Source organism: Bombus vancouverensis, chromosome 1 (assembly GCF_051014615.1).
Source record: "Bombus vancouverensis nearcticus chromosome 1, iyBomVanc1_principal, whole genome shotgun sequence".
Classification (NCBI taxonomy): Eukaryota; Metazoa; Arthropoda; class Insecta; order Hymenoptera; family Apidae; genus Bombus; species Bombus vancouverensis.
The window spans coordinates 11,358,724-11,373,800 of record NC_134911.1 but is presented as its reverse complement, the minus strand read 5'-3'; the positions used below and the strand labels follow the sequence as shown (position 1 = coordinate 11,373,800).

The 15,077-nt window shown below is 35.7% G+C and overlaps 1 long non-coding RNA gene across 1 annotated transcript; it reads right to left on the bottom strand.

Annotated features, from left to right (window-relative positions):
• Nucleotides 1–468: 468 nt before the first annotated feature.
• Nucleotides 469–1,779, bottom strand: LOC143303136 (uncharacterized). Its single transcript, XR_013059152.1, has 3 exons — nucleotides 1,274–1,779; nucleotides 1,046–1,178; nucleotides 469–956 (listed from the first exon to the last, which is right to left on the bottom strand). It is a non-coding gene; the product is annotated as an uncharacterized LOC143303136 (long non-coding RNA).
• Nucleotides 1,780–15,077: the final 13,298 nt, after the last annotated feature.

The following is a 15,077-nucleotide window of genomic DNA, read 5'->3' as shown; positions in this document are numbered from 1 at the left end:
TCGACGATTCATGGCGAGTCTGTCGAAAATTCGATTTTTTAATATTTATAGCAATCTCGCTAATCTTTGTTTAATCCTTTTGCATCTGGAAAGTGGGCCGCTCTTGCGACGCTTTGAGCGAGATATTTTGTGTGTTTAATATTCGTATACAGTGGTTAAGGAAAATATCAGCAGATCCATTATATTATTTAGATACTAATTAATTAAGTCTAAGTATGTTAAATTTCCTACCGCGTTTAGTAGTAGTTTCATGTGATTACAAAGATTATATACAATGAGAATAAAACGTATAGAATCCAATAAAAATCCGATTCATAGGAAAATAAAGGTACTATATGCCAATACTTTTTGTAACCATTGTATATAATTAATACTGAATACATATAAAATGTAAAAGTAACAACGAATGTCCATGTTCTATACATAGTAAATATCATTAATGAAACATCAAAAATATCACAAGAGATATCTCCTGCATTAATTTTTGCCGAATTTTTTTGCAGATATCTTGCATTTTAATGGAAAGACACGCCAGATATCTCGTTCATAGATGTGAAAGGGTTGAAGAAAAATCTGGTCGACGTAACGGAAGCAAATTTTTCTCTAGCCAAGCCAAAATAGAAGCAATCCCTTTTCGATTTCTTCTCTTCTGTCATTCCGGCTGATGTTTTCCTTCTTTCTACCGGCATTCCACAGATTTTCTCCCAGTTTTCGCGTCCTCCTCCTCCCGCTCGTGGTGCACGCGAGTACACGAACGCCTACTCGCCTCGGCGAAGTCAAAGAGAGATAAAATCTATAAATATGTGGGAGGCGCACGCGACCCATTCCAGTGTTTGTTCAACCAAGAATAACCTCCGTTTCTTCATCGTACGCAGAACCCCGAGAAGAGGCTGGTTTTGTGGCTTGACGCAAGCCTAATCCAGGGTGATGCTTCGTTAACCACCTCCGGTGAACGACTACCAAAAGATTTTTTTCTTCGTCAATTTGTATGTTTTCCACGACGATATCGTATCGTTTTGTGAAATTACTCCAAATCAATATATACCTGACACTTTCTCCTATAACGAGAACGGAAGTTGGAATGAAACGTCATCGACGAGGAACTTCAGGATTATAAAGGTTCTTCGAATGGGATAGAAACGATGATATTATAGACGATGAGAAAGAAACAGGTTTTTCTGTGAAGAAATAAGGATCTTTTAAGGTTATGTTATTAGATGTAACAAAATGAAAAGTTTAAAATAAAGCTTTTACTGTTACATTTATTCCTAACCTAATCTTTCTATCTTTTCATTATACTTCCATTTTAATGAAATGTCCTTTCTTAGATCCACACCGACGCATTTTTCACGATATTCTCGATTCCATACTCAATCATCCGTCGGTGGAATTCAAACAATTTGTCGGCGCAAATTCGGGACGCTCTTCGGGATCCTCGTTCCGCCGGGGGCAAAAGTTAGTTGGCTAGACGTGAACCGGCAGCAGACGGGAATTAGTTAGCGGTAAACACACCTCATCAATCTTCCTCGAACGTCGTCATTCTCTTCATCATCGCGACACGGTGTACCGACGATCTGAAATACCCGCGACACGTGTCTCCATTAAAGTAGCGCCCGCTAAGAACCTTGAGTATGTAATTTTCTGGTTGAATCGTTTGTTCGTTGGAAACTTGGCTTTTTTCAAGCGAATTTATAGCCTGCCTGGAAAACGTAACACTTCATCAAAAATTGAAGGCACTGAAAATGGATCATTCGTAGGAAATTAAGAGAGCTTGAACGATTTAAGAATATTATACTACACGCATTTACTATACTCTTATATAGAAGAGAGTTGTCAAAATCGTAGTAGATATTTTATGTTGTAATTTCCATTTGATAGGTATCAATTGCATAAGTTCATACTGAAAGTTAAAGTTTGATGTTCAAGGCACTTACGGATTAAGACAAGCAAATTATACAATTTGTTATACAGCAACTCTGTTACTTAATTCTGAACTACTATGCAATTACTTCCGATAGATATTTTTATTATCAACATAAGTATTTATGCTTAGTAAGTAACGTTATTTGCAAGATCTAACTCATAAGTATCATACAACACACTATTTTAATTAATTGATATTTTCAGTTGACAAAAACAAGCAGATTTCTTTTTTTCTATCAATAATGTCAATATCAATAAATCAAAAATATTTAATACCACATACAAATATACTATGTATATACTATACCGTACTATAATTCTACTATCTGATTATACTATAACTGAAAACAAGCAAAATTAAAGTAAATATTCTATCAGCACATTCAACATCACATTAAACAAAAGAAAGAAATATAATCTACTATAACACTGTACTACACTACAACAATGAAACAAGGAACTGAATACTAAAGATTAATTACGAATGTACAATGACTCAATATTCTAAGGATCTAAGAATTACACTAACGCGTGTGAATCGCAAATCAGAAAGCTGCCTCCATTCCACGTGTCACAATTAAAGCAAAATCTTTGGTGGCGGTCGCGAGAAGACTTGAAGTGTTGTTAAGAGAAGCCGGAGGGCCACGGCGAGAAAGGTCCGCCATTCTCGACACCTGGCAACAGCCAATGGTAGGATAAAGCGGACAGGAGAGAGCTTTTGGTCCTCGAACGCCACACCCTTCATTGTGACCACATATCGACCGTCTCTCACAGCTTGGGGCTGCGTTCCCCGTACTAATTGTAAGTACTTGCTGTACTTGTGCGCGCATGTGTGAGAGTGCAACGCTTCCCAACTGGGCGCAAACACGCGCGCGCGTGTGCACCTACTTCTGTATCGTGGATTCGTGGTGATACCGGAACCGATGGACGATTTTACTCGCACAGTTCCCTAAAATTAAAATACAGAAATGAAATAGAAGAATACATAGAATCTTGATATTACAATTTACATATATTTTGAGTAGAGCTTCAATATTTGTCTACTTAGATTAAAAAACAATGTAGTGATTTTTCACTTGGTTAGAAACGAAATATAAAAATGTAGAAAACATTAATATTCGAATTTATATATATGTATTCTGAATAGAACTCTAAAATTGTATTTTTACATTGAAAAGCAACGTAGACATTTTTCATTGGAATTAGATAAAAGATGAAACATTATAGTTATATATTGTAACTTTGCTCCTCTATAATTACATATACAATGTGTATAAAGTCGACGTATTTATACAGAAGTATATTTTTCAAGATCTTGAAGAATGAATAATATTGAAAAAAATGTTATTCATAAAAATACAAATGAAATACACGTATGTTTTCTTATCTGCTGATAAAATCGATTTGTTTTCAGATGGATATGTTAAGGAGAATTCAAGAAGATTTCTTTTCGTCATCTGACACATAAATTTGATGATCATCCTGTAAGAGAAATAAAAAGAGATATCACGAATCTTTTCTTAATTCTACAAAATAAAACAAATTATTACCAAAGTATATTACAAAGTACTTACTGTCTTTTAATTTTTGCAGAATAAAATGAGAAACAACGAGATACATTCTCCTGAAAAGAGAAATACAATTATTTGTAGCGCGTTTTAATAGATAAATGATACAAATTTGAAATAAACCAAGCATGATGGATTAACCAGTGGTAAATATGAAATTCGTGTACGGCCATGAGGTAGTCGAGTGTGCCAGCCTGTGCGGTCAGGTTGAGAGCAATAACCATCCACTTTAGCTTCAACAGGGCTCCTATATGGCGCGAGAATGCGGAGCTACCCTAGGTAACCCTCGAATAATATTTTGATATCCCCCGGCCAGGACTTTTCTTCTCGTCCGATCCGCCACATATCAGCGGCAGGAAATTATTTTTCACACTCCTCGTATCCCTTGCCTCCTCCCCCACTTTGCCAAGCATCGATGCTGTCTTCCCTGAAGGAACAGAAGAAAACCTTGTATGCTCTCGCGTAAGCTGGTATTCGTTAAATATTATATTATATTCGATATAGCGATAGATTTATTTTAAGCAGATATTAAATAATTTACATTTTTGTAGGAAAGACGCAAGTAATTGCGAAGGAAGCAATATTGGAAACACTATACGTTTTCTTACTTGTGACAAGATACTTTGAATCTTGTCTAGCAAAATTCTGAACGTTGCATTTCAACGGAAATAAAAAACTTCGAAACGAAACATTGGAATTGCAGTGAAATAGAATTGGAAGTAGCGTGTATTGTGCTATTCAATGATAGAAAAGTTTGTAAAATTTTAGCGAATGAAGTAAACTGGATATCGCATTTGAACAGGAACATTGTGAGAAGCAACATTGTAAGTATTGCATTTTTCTGTAAACAAAAAATTATTGGACCTATAAAACAAAGCTCTATGCATAACAAATAAGCGTTTAAAAGTACTAAAAAAATATGTCACGGGGTTTGCATAGGGACAACGACTGCACAAACGCTACCAGAATCAAATACCTGAAGACCATCTAGCTTGTACACATGAGATGAAGCTTTTACTAGACTACATTGATGGGCACTTAATAGTTCAGTAATGGGTGACCATGTGGTCCTGTGAAAGTTAGCCTTACGAAAGGACTACTTATACAAAGTGTAGGCAAAGAGACAGGTAATCCTGGTGGCGAAAATACACACAAAGTGTCACAAGAATGACTTGAAAATCTGGAAGCTTGCACAAGAAAGTCATTATTAATTCACATTAAATAATACATCCACTTCTTTGACTTTGTACCATTCCAGTTAAATGGAAAGTTTCTTATTCATATTTTCATGTTTGAATAACTTTCTAATGTTATTTTTTTCTTCTAATTTTGTGTTTATCATCGTTTCCAAATATGTTGAATACAACATTGAACGTAACATAATATTTACACGCCGTTGCATTTATTTTATTATATTTGCATACTGCTTGTTGTTTGCGGATTAATTGAATTTCAATTGTACCCATTTCCTTATTAATTAACAATACTTTTTGGAACTAAACTGATAAACATATGTGCATATAAATATTGTATACTTTGTAATAATAATAATAATTACATACCAAACAACTGCACAATATATGTATACAAAAATCAGGCCAATCACACTGGCAATTAAGGAATGGACAGAAATAGTAAAAATAGTAATCATAAAAAAGAAATAGTAACAGCAATAATAAATGAATGAAGACAGAAAAAGTAGGCAATAATAATAAAAACGAGTATGGCAACTACAAACTTCATAAAAGGAAGCACGAAGTTGGGAAGCTTTCTGCATAAACGAATAGAGAAACCAAGAAGATGTATAGCAATCTATATAGTAAATTAAGATATAGACATATTTTGATAAATAATCAAATGAGATACAACTTTAAGGAATAAACTAAGATAGAAAGAAAATATATCAATCGTGCACATATACAGAAAAATTGTTAATAGGCATAAGCCTCAATGCAATAAACGAATACAATACAATGTTAATAATAATAAAAATAGCACAGAAACGAAGATGTAGGATAAACATAACACTTATTAAATATTTTTCATGCTCACAGGAACTAAAAGCATTCTAATCATAAGTAACGATATTAATTAGAAGACATGTAGCATACTAACCGATTACATTGAAACAGAGAATCATTTTGATTCCAGGACACTTGCACAGAAGCTGGCGTAACACAGGTATACTTGCAGATAAAATAGGATGCAGTGGACCAGACAGTCCGGCCTAAATGTTATTTCATGCGACAGAGATTGCTTCTTCAGGTAACACGCTACCGACCTAGACGTTGGACCTGCACGAGAGGAGTTCGTCAAATATGTATGCGGATAAACACGGGCAACGTTGACAGAAATAATATCCGCGGGTGAAAGCGATTGCACCTGTCGGTCTGAGTAGAAAAAGAATTCTTTGGGTCGAACGATCGACCACTTTCGATGGTTCCTTTGCAACTTGACGCGTCAACTTTCGACACCCGTCACTTTGCAGTAGGTACATATTGGCAAGTAATTATGAATATTCTTGCCTGGAATCAAGGTTTTGTACTTTGCAATGGTAAAAAAGTTTCGTTTCCAAATTGTTTCCAAATAAGAAAATAGTGGGAAATTTAAATTTCAGAATTTAGATTTATTTATTATACATTTGCAAATCTAGATACTCGAAATTTTGTATACTTAAAATTTAGAAAACTCAGATATTCGAATATTCAAATTGAAATATTTGGAATTTTAGAATCTCAGATATTAAAATTTCAATATTTAACATTCCAAAAATTTAAATCTTAAGTTAACTTTCAATTCAGAAAATTGATTTCAGATTTTTAAATTGCAAAGATCCGAAATTTGAGGCTTGTTGCTTTTTCTTGTACAAATCTGAAAAATTGATTTCCGAAATAAGTTTGTAGTAGTTTCAGTAGATTTGATCGATGAAGTTGGATATGTTAATTGTTTGAATCTCCTTAGGTATTATGAATAATCCTGAAGATTGGCAGTGATTCCTTTGATCTGTTTGACGTAGAATGTAATTACAATGAACGTGTTGTAACTTGGTCTGTGGCCATCTCATTCTATTGAATTATCCACACTGATTCGAGTTCATCGAAACCCAATGACCTGTTTACACAACCACGCCGTTGAGCTGCATCGGATCACAAAGGGAATATTCGTGTCACGTTTACCGTGTCGAATTGAGTAAATCCGACCGAGGAATTTCTTTCCTGTATAGTTTACAACCGACAAGTGTGAGATTTACGTCAATGCTGGTGGAGGATCTTTTCCCTTGAATAGATAGCGATGAATCCGATATAGTTTCAATTATATTCAATTCTAAGATCTAAAGAAATAAATCATTTTCGCCAAGGTAAATCTTTCTTCTCATTCGCTATCTTTTGCAAATTTTACTACTTGAAAATTTTGCAATTTTCAAATCTCTAAAACTCATTGAAATTCGTTAAAAATGTTAATTCGCTTCTCTAACTTTCCAATATTCCAAAATTGATAATTGTATTAATTCTTTAAATATCCAAACAAGATTCTACGTTGAGAATTGAAATAGAAAATTTGATATATCTACAGATGCCTCGATGCTGGATGCAACAGATAAAGACACGAGTCCCATCGTCGAACAATGAACGCAAGAACGATGAAATGACCGAGAAATCGTAGGCTGACGTTCGAGCATAATAGCATGGGATCTAGCGAGGATTTCGATCCTTTTCAGTGGAATAAAATCGCGCGACCACGTGAAGATTTTCGACAGGATCATTGAAATGGTCGATATTCGCCGATTCGTCTAGCATTTTCTACGCATTTTCTACGCATTGTCACATTCTTAAAGGTATACTGCTCATTCAATCGAATCTCCAGCACGGTGGTCTACCACCTCCTACCTTCTTCCATCGATCACCTGTTACAATTTTATGGAGATCTAGAATAGCCCTAGAACGGAATTCTTTTTCGTTAGAAACATTTCCAGCAATCATTTTTTGTTATCCCATAAACGAAGAAACGATTGAATATTGAATTCCGTGTGTATTTTAGAGTTACATATCTTTACACGATCCTAAATTATTAACAGAAATCCATGACGAATTTCCTATTCGCTAGAGATAAAAGTATCATCCCAATTGGATCAGGAATATTTGTATCAATGGAAAAGTAATATATAGACATTTCAATTAGTCCCAAGAGTCATAGACTCACAGAAATATATTTCCCATACCCTATCGCTTTAAAATTCTATGCTCGCGTATAATTCTAAATTAATATCCAATCGTCCTCTATGGATTATCATCAAGTAACATACATTGTTAAATAGATATTCATACTTTATTTCGATCAGAATACTAACGATCTTCTACTACTACTAATTTATTAATAATTGTTTACTAATCATCAAGGAACAGAAATGTTTTAGTACCTTATAAACGAGCGGATACGTTTTCCTGCAAAATCCCGTATTACCAAAAATTCCAGGAATTATCACAGAAGAACAAAATCGTAGAAGCGGCAAAGCTGTTGCATTTCCTAATAATCTTTCGTCTCATCAATTTTCTTACAGAAGAGGAAGACAAGTAACTCCGGCGAGGGGTTGCTTCCGTTCGTATCGACGATGTAATAATAATAACCTGGCGCTCCTTGCCGCGGTGAACGACGGCCGTCGGTAACGATTTTAATAAATTTGGCGCTGGCTAAGCTGCAACAACAGCGTCGGGTATGAATTAAGAGAGCCCCGAAACACCGCTTGGGTAAACATCTCGAATTAGGCACCGAGATTCTTTTCCGTCCATCCGCGTGCAACGCTGGGAGCTTTACGACTTCGGTATGTTTCGGCTGACGTGACTCGATATGTATATGAGCGGTTAGAACCGCGGTGAAATTGCGGTAATGGACGAGATATTTTACAGCCGAGGGATTCCAGTTCAATGTACCACGGATTAGCCCTCGTCCATGCTTCATCGCGCCCCATAATCCCTTTAACGTGACTGTTTTGATCGATTACGTCAAAATAGAAGAGTATTTTTTTCTTTATTACAAGGAAAGATTTGAGGATTAATCGAGGGATTTAGTGGGGAAGATTACAGGGAAAAGTTGCTTGAATTATCGATACAGAGGCTGCTAGATCTTGGCAACTCTTTTCTCTTTCGATGATTTAAAAAATGTCTTTCTATACTACACGAGCGTATCTACATTTCCAAACAATTTCTTGCAAAATTTGGATATAAGTGGATATTAGTGGAAGATCATAGAGGTAACTTGGTTAAATAAATCGTCGATACAAAGGCTGTTTGATTTTAGAAATCTTTTTCTTCTCTGATGGTTTAGAAAATATGTATGTGTATGTGTATAGGATAGAATTTTGTAAAAATTGTACAGTGAATTCATGTTGGATGGATACGTTGGACACGTTTTAAAGATGTCTCGAACGGCAGCTATGTAAGGCCAGGAGGATGATGCGACGAAGAAAACGATTTAATGGTCGACGACTGGCGTTCGGACGGTGACGTGACATCCGAATGGAAGCTGCATCTTGTCAGTGCGAAAGAGAAGTCTCACGGCGAGCACTCAGCCTAGACGAGCGAATCGACTGCTCTCCTCTTCGATAGAACGCACACGCGTCTCATGAATCTCTCGACATTACGTCAATGAAATGTCTTTCGTTTCCAATGATTATAATGAATATCAGCAAGGAAACTGTGCAGAAACGTTCGTCTATCTAAGCGAGTCAAATAATATCTCGATTTCACTATACAACTCTCAAAGAAATCCGCTACATTACTTTAATTCCACGATCTTTCACTTACGAACTCCTTTTCTTTCTTCACAGAAGCAGCAAAGAAAAAGAAGAGGCAAACAAGAAAAAAACAGAACCGAAAAGAGATCGGAAAGTCACGTAATATCGGTGAAAAAGTAAGGAAAACAGATCAAATATACTTAGAGGAAACAGGAAAATGTATAAAAGAAGAATAAAATAATGAGCTATCGGTCTGGTTCTTTTCTTGTAGAAGAACGAAAAAACGAAAATACGATAAAAGATGGAAAAGTGACGCGGAAAGAACGGAAAGCAGATCAACGCAAATGTATTTACGGGAAAGAGGAAAATACGTAAACGAGTTGGGGTAGCCAGAGCGCAGTTTGGTGGAGGCAGCAGCAGCGTAAATAGAGTCCTGTGAAATTGTCCGCTGTTCGAGGAATCGTGAGTGCATCCGATGTGCAAATCGGTTTAACGAGAGGTCCCCCCGCCGGGCCAGTATTCCACCCCCATAAAATAACAACAGGCATCGTTTCCATGCGTCGCATTTTCAGCTCGACGCCATTATCTCTGCCGGCTGCCGTGGCAAACTGGCTGGTTGAATCTCGTGCGAACGATTATTCGTAACTCGCGACATAGAATTCGTTTTATAGGATCGTCGACTTCCAGACGATCGCTGGAAGATTGTAATTTTAGAACGATGCGATTGTGAAACGACATCGTTGCGCATGGAACGTTAATAACGCATTTATGTGGTATAGTGGATTCTAGTTATGGGATTCGATGGTGTAATTGTACTGGATGCTGGTGAAAAAGTATAAAATTAACTACAAAAGTGAAGAGTTTGGATTGAGATTAGAGTTGGATATGCTGAATTTATTTTGGGGGGAATTTTTATGGATTTTGAAGCTACATGAAATGTGAAATGGTTTTATTTAATTTTATATTGTAACGAAGTTTTGTTATTATAATCGTAATCTATAATTCTTGTCGCAGGGGAAAGCACTGAGATCTAATTTCGGGCTTGAAAACTTTTTCAGTTGGCGTTTCGTATTTCTTAAGTGTTGGCGACTACGTAAAATAACATCAGGACAATTATTCGTATAGGTACGTGGACAAACGTGTCTTGCAAATTTTTTAATAATAAAGGTCTTGCGGTTCTAAGAGTAAAAATGGTACTCGAGTTTTTCTATGTCACGATCTCTTGAATATTCTGCCGTTTAAGCATTTTTATTACTTTACACTACCTTTTTCCATAATGTGTAGTTTTCTTTCGCGTAAAAACGAGAAAATTTTTAGTCAGAAAGTAAATATAAAATGAAAGCTGTGGACCAAAAGTGTAAAATGTAATATGTATAATAATCAATACATATTCTGCTGTCCTCATAAAAATATTACTTTCGTATTAAAGAAACGTTATTCTTCCTATTAAAAAAGTTAGCTCGTTTTCTAAAATTTTTATTCTAAAAGTGTTACTTTGTGTTCTCACGAGAATCATTCTTCTTGTTATAAAAAAATTATCCTGATTTTTTCACAAGAAACGCTTATCCTTCTTATCAAAAATCAACGTTTCTACTTCATGAATGTTACTTTGTCCTTCCACGAAAAAGTATCTTTCTAAATATCTGTCTAATCAAAAAAGTTATTTAGCAAAACAATTAATTTTTCAGAAAAGATTACTCTACATTCTTCATTGAAGGCAATTATTGCCTCCATATCTATCTAATGAAAACAGTTATTTAGCAAAAAAATTAATTTTTCAGAAAAGATTACTCTACATTCTTCATTGAAGGCAATTATTGCCTCCACATCTATCTAATGAAAAAAGTTATTTAGCAAAAAAATTAATTTTTCAGAAAAGATTACTCTACATTCTTCATTGAAGGCAATTATTGCCTCCACATCTATCTAATGAAAAAAGTTATTTAGCAAAAAAATTAATTTTTCAGAAAAGATTACTCTACATTCTTCATTGAAGGCAATTATTGCCTCCACATCTATCTAATGAAAAAAGTTATTTAGTAAAAAAATTAATTTTTCAGAAAAGACTACATTCTTCATTGAAGGCAATTATTGCCTCCACATCTATTTAATCAAAAAAGTTATTTAGCAAAAAAATTAATTTTTCAGAAAAGATTACTCTACATTCTTCATTGAAGGCAATTATTTCCTCTACATCTATTTAATCAAAAACGTTATTTAGTAAAACAATTAATTTTTCAGAAAAGATTACTCTACATCCTTCATTGAAGGCAATTATTGCCTCCACATCTATCTAATAAAAAAATTTATTTAGTAAAAAAATTAATTTTTCAGAAAAGACTACTCTACATTCTTCATTGAAGGCAATTATTGCCTCCACATAAAAAGATACTCTTACTCTTATTCTCACTCTTCTTATGGAAAAAAGCATTCTACTCGTTTACAATAATATTATGCACATCCGCTCCCTATATCGCTCCGAATAATATAGCTATAGTACTCCCACGTCAACCAACTCCTATTCACCAACTACGTAACTCCCTATTCATCAGTCAAGCTGATTAAATGTTAAGAAATACGCAATATTGTGTCGACGACCGCGACGATTGCTCCAGAAATAATCACTGGGTGGATAAATGAAACGATGCTGGAGGGTTTGTCAGGCGATGTTAAGGAAAGCCTTATCAAGGATGGCTACGCATACAGAGGCTGAGGCATTTACGGGTGCCTCGGCCAGGAAAAGCCGAAGGGAGGAACGTGCGCTTATGCCGGCGGTGTTTGTTCAGCCGCAACTTCTCTAAATCTTTTGTGCATCGCAGAGGGTTGCGGTTGTCTCGTGTACAGGCGGTTACATATGTGTTCTGTTACCTATGTGCCTACTTAACGTTCAGGTACTTCGTATCTTTCCGGAAACGCAATGAAAAATGTCTTCGTCCACGACGAAATAAAAAATTTTCAACCGTTTCACGCTCTGTTGACAAACTGGATATTTTGTGTCCAAATATAATATTTTTACCATTCTAAGGCTGTAAAAAATTGGAAAAAAATCAGAGATACGTGTTGATGTCTCTATCGTATTATGGTATCGTTTGTTAAATCAAGTAGCTTAATCTACAAGACACTATGATGTAGATCTAGCAAATTCCAAATCATCTTTACGAATCTTAAAATTATTCTGTACTTGCCATTGATGTTTTCCTAGTGATAAAATTCTTCCCTTAACGATCTCATCAGAGTCTATTTTGAATAAAATCGAAGCCAAGAGAAGAATACGAAGAGGAGAACAAGACAGGATGTTCGAAAATCCAAGAAAAGCAGAGAAGACGTAGTTGTAACTCTGCGTTTCCGTACGGAGTTGTTGAAGGAACTCGTGGTTGCATCTTTGGATGCGTGGACGTAGGAGAAAAGTGGGATCGGGCACGGACAACCTAATGATAGTGCGGTAACGTGGAAGATAATAGCCATAGAGAGAAGTAAACGGCGAAAGCACCGGTTTCCTCGTGGGCGGGTAACGCGGCTAATTCCGACTGTTTGGTTAGCAAGCATTTAAGGTTTGTCTTGGCTGTTGCTTCGTGTCTTTTAGACAGCCGATCTGTGTTCCGACCAAACGAAACGGAAGCTAAACGCTCCTGACGAGGTGACGAGCCGACGACTCCGCTCGTTCGACGTTCTGGCCCACTCTGATTCTGTCTGACCGATCGTCTGCCTCGAATTCGCTGTGATCTACAAACGACTTTTAACAGACTCAGCCCTCAATCCTCAACATGACTATTTCAATTAGTAATGTACACATTTATAGTACACGTGTATTGCAGATTGATATTAATATAACGATATGTAATATAAGTGTATATATATATAGTTTCTTACTAGCGTATAGTAACCTTCAGCAGTAAGTATTTATAAGAGCGTTGATTATTATACTTGAAGACCATACGAGAGGATCATGATAAGTCTAAGCTCGATGATTTTTATATCCGTTGGTGGCTGAAACAGAGTATTTTAATATGATTTCATTGGAAAGGAAAACTGTTGAAAATGACAACGTGAGTTCGTGCTCGCCATCTATATGCAGCTGCGCTAGTTACAATAAATAGTAACTAGAAGATAGTTCTAGATACAATCGATAGATTTAATCGATAGGTTAAGATGTTCTTTTGTTTTTATCCCTAGTCTAACCCTAGATTTATCTAAAGAGTAAAATAATAGCTATTGTGATCCTATCTCTGAATGTAGAAATAACAACAAAAACGAAAAGTAGATAGTAAATCCACGACATTTTAGATGGAACCGACAGAATAATTAGCATTGTGACAAGAAATATTAAAAAAAATTCAAGGATAGATAAATAGTAGTGTCCCTAAGTCAAATCAAATAGAAACTAAAATTGCATGATATTGAACTAGTCGACAATATATTAAATTTCAAAATTGACTTTCCATAAGGAAAAAATATTACTTCATAGAAACGAATAATCTTCAAGTTTATCCGATAGCCAACCACATTTCTACCTTAAACATATCGTCTCGATTTTTCTATGACGATAACAGTTGTTTTTCTGTTTGAATAACTGCATTGATTCTTAATAAAGAACGAAGGGAAGATTGCTTGGATTTTGGAACAGAAAGGAAGATGAAGCAAGCGTGCAAGAGGAAACGACCTGGCCCGGGACAGTCTGGCAGTAGATTTATTTCCTTAAGACAGACAATGAGGAAGGAAATGTGGCTGATACGTTTTCAAGAAAAATAAACGTCTCTCGTGGCAGGAACGGAGGGTACAGAAGGGGACAAAGTTGGACTTTGCAGACGTTTGTTTTCGTCCCAGGCGAATCGGTCGCATTATAATGTTACTAAGCTCTAATCAAAATAACGCGCATTCGATGTGACTTCCTTGAACGACTCAACGATACTACTTTGCTTTAGAAAAACCTAGGTATACGATTCTCTCATGAAATTTGATCCGTGATATTAAGTTACAATAGAAATCTTCGAACTGAGAATTCCTTGAATTTTTTGTGCAAGTGTAAATCGTCGAGGACAACGTGAGAAGATATACATATCGAGAACGTATAAAATTACTTTAAACGGATAAAATTTTATGGATTCTGTTTGGTGAACGATTGAAAGAAAAGCGAAAGAAGATAGAAACATTTAGATACAACGTTATTTCCTAATCACATTTTTTAATTACATCGTAGATGGTAGATAACTGCGATTGGAAGTGACGAAAGTGAAAATGATGAATTTAGAAACATTTAGAATAAGAATGGAACAGATCCGAGGAAAGAGTCGAACTTGTATTCTTCGAGATATTTACAAAGAAGAAACAACCTCTTCTATACAAGAATTATTATCATAAATCGCTACTTTTTATACAAACCTCGTAGAAATTGAGTTTATTATTTTCTTGTTATGTTACGGACATGGATTTAAGGGGCGATATCTCGTGGGGTTCATCGGCTGGTTTAACCACAGGTGGGTTAAACTTTTATTGTCTACGTTTCTGGCATCATTTTTTAATTAATTCAACGAACGACTCAGCGGCATGTTTGGTTTGATTGATTGCAAGAATTATAAAGTTTGTGTAATTCTGAGCATAGTGGCGTAGAACTTCGTAACATAACACATCGACTTCCATCGTTATTTCAATCGAACCTGCTTATGATCCGTGCGATAATCAGGAAACAACGAAGCAGACTTTTCCTAGTTACGCACAAACGGTGGAACGTAGAGTGGACTAAATCTGCGGGCAATAGAGAAGACACAGAACGCAATGGCAAAACGTGTAGATACGTGCAGGCGAAACTACGCAACCCTATCTGCCGGAGCCAACCGCAGAATATCACTGCACATCCA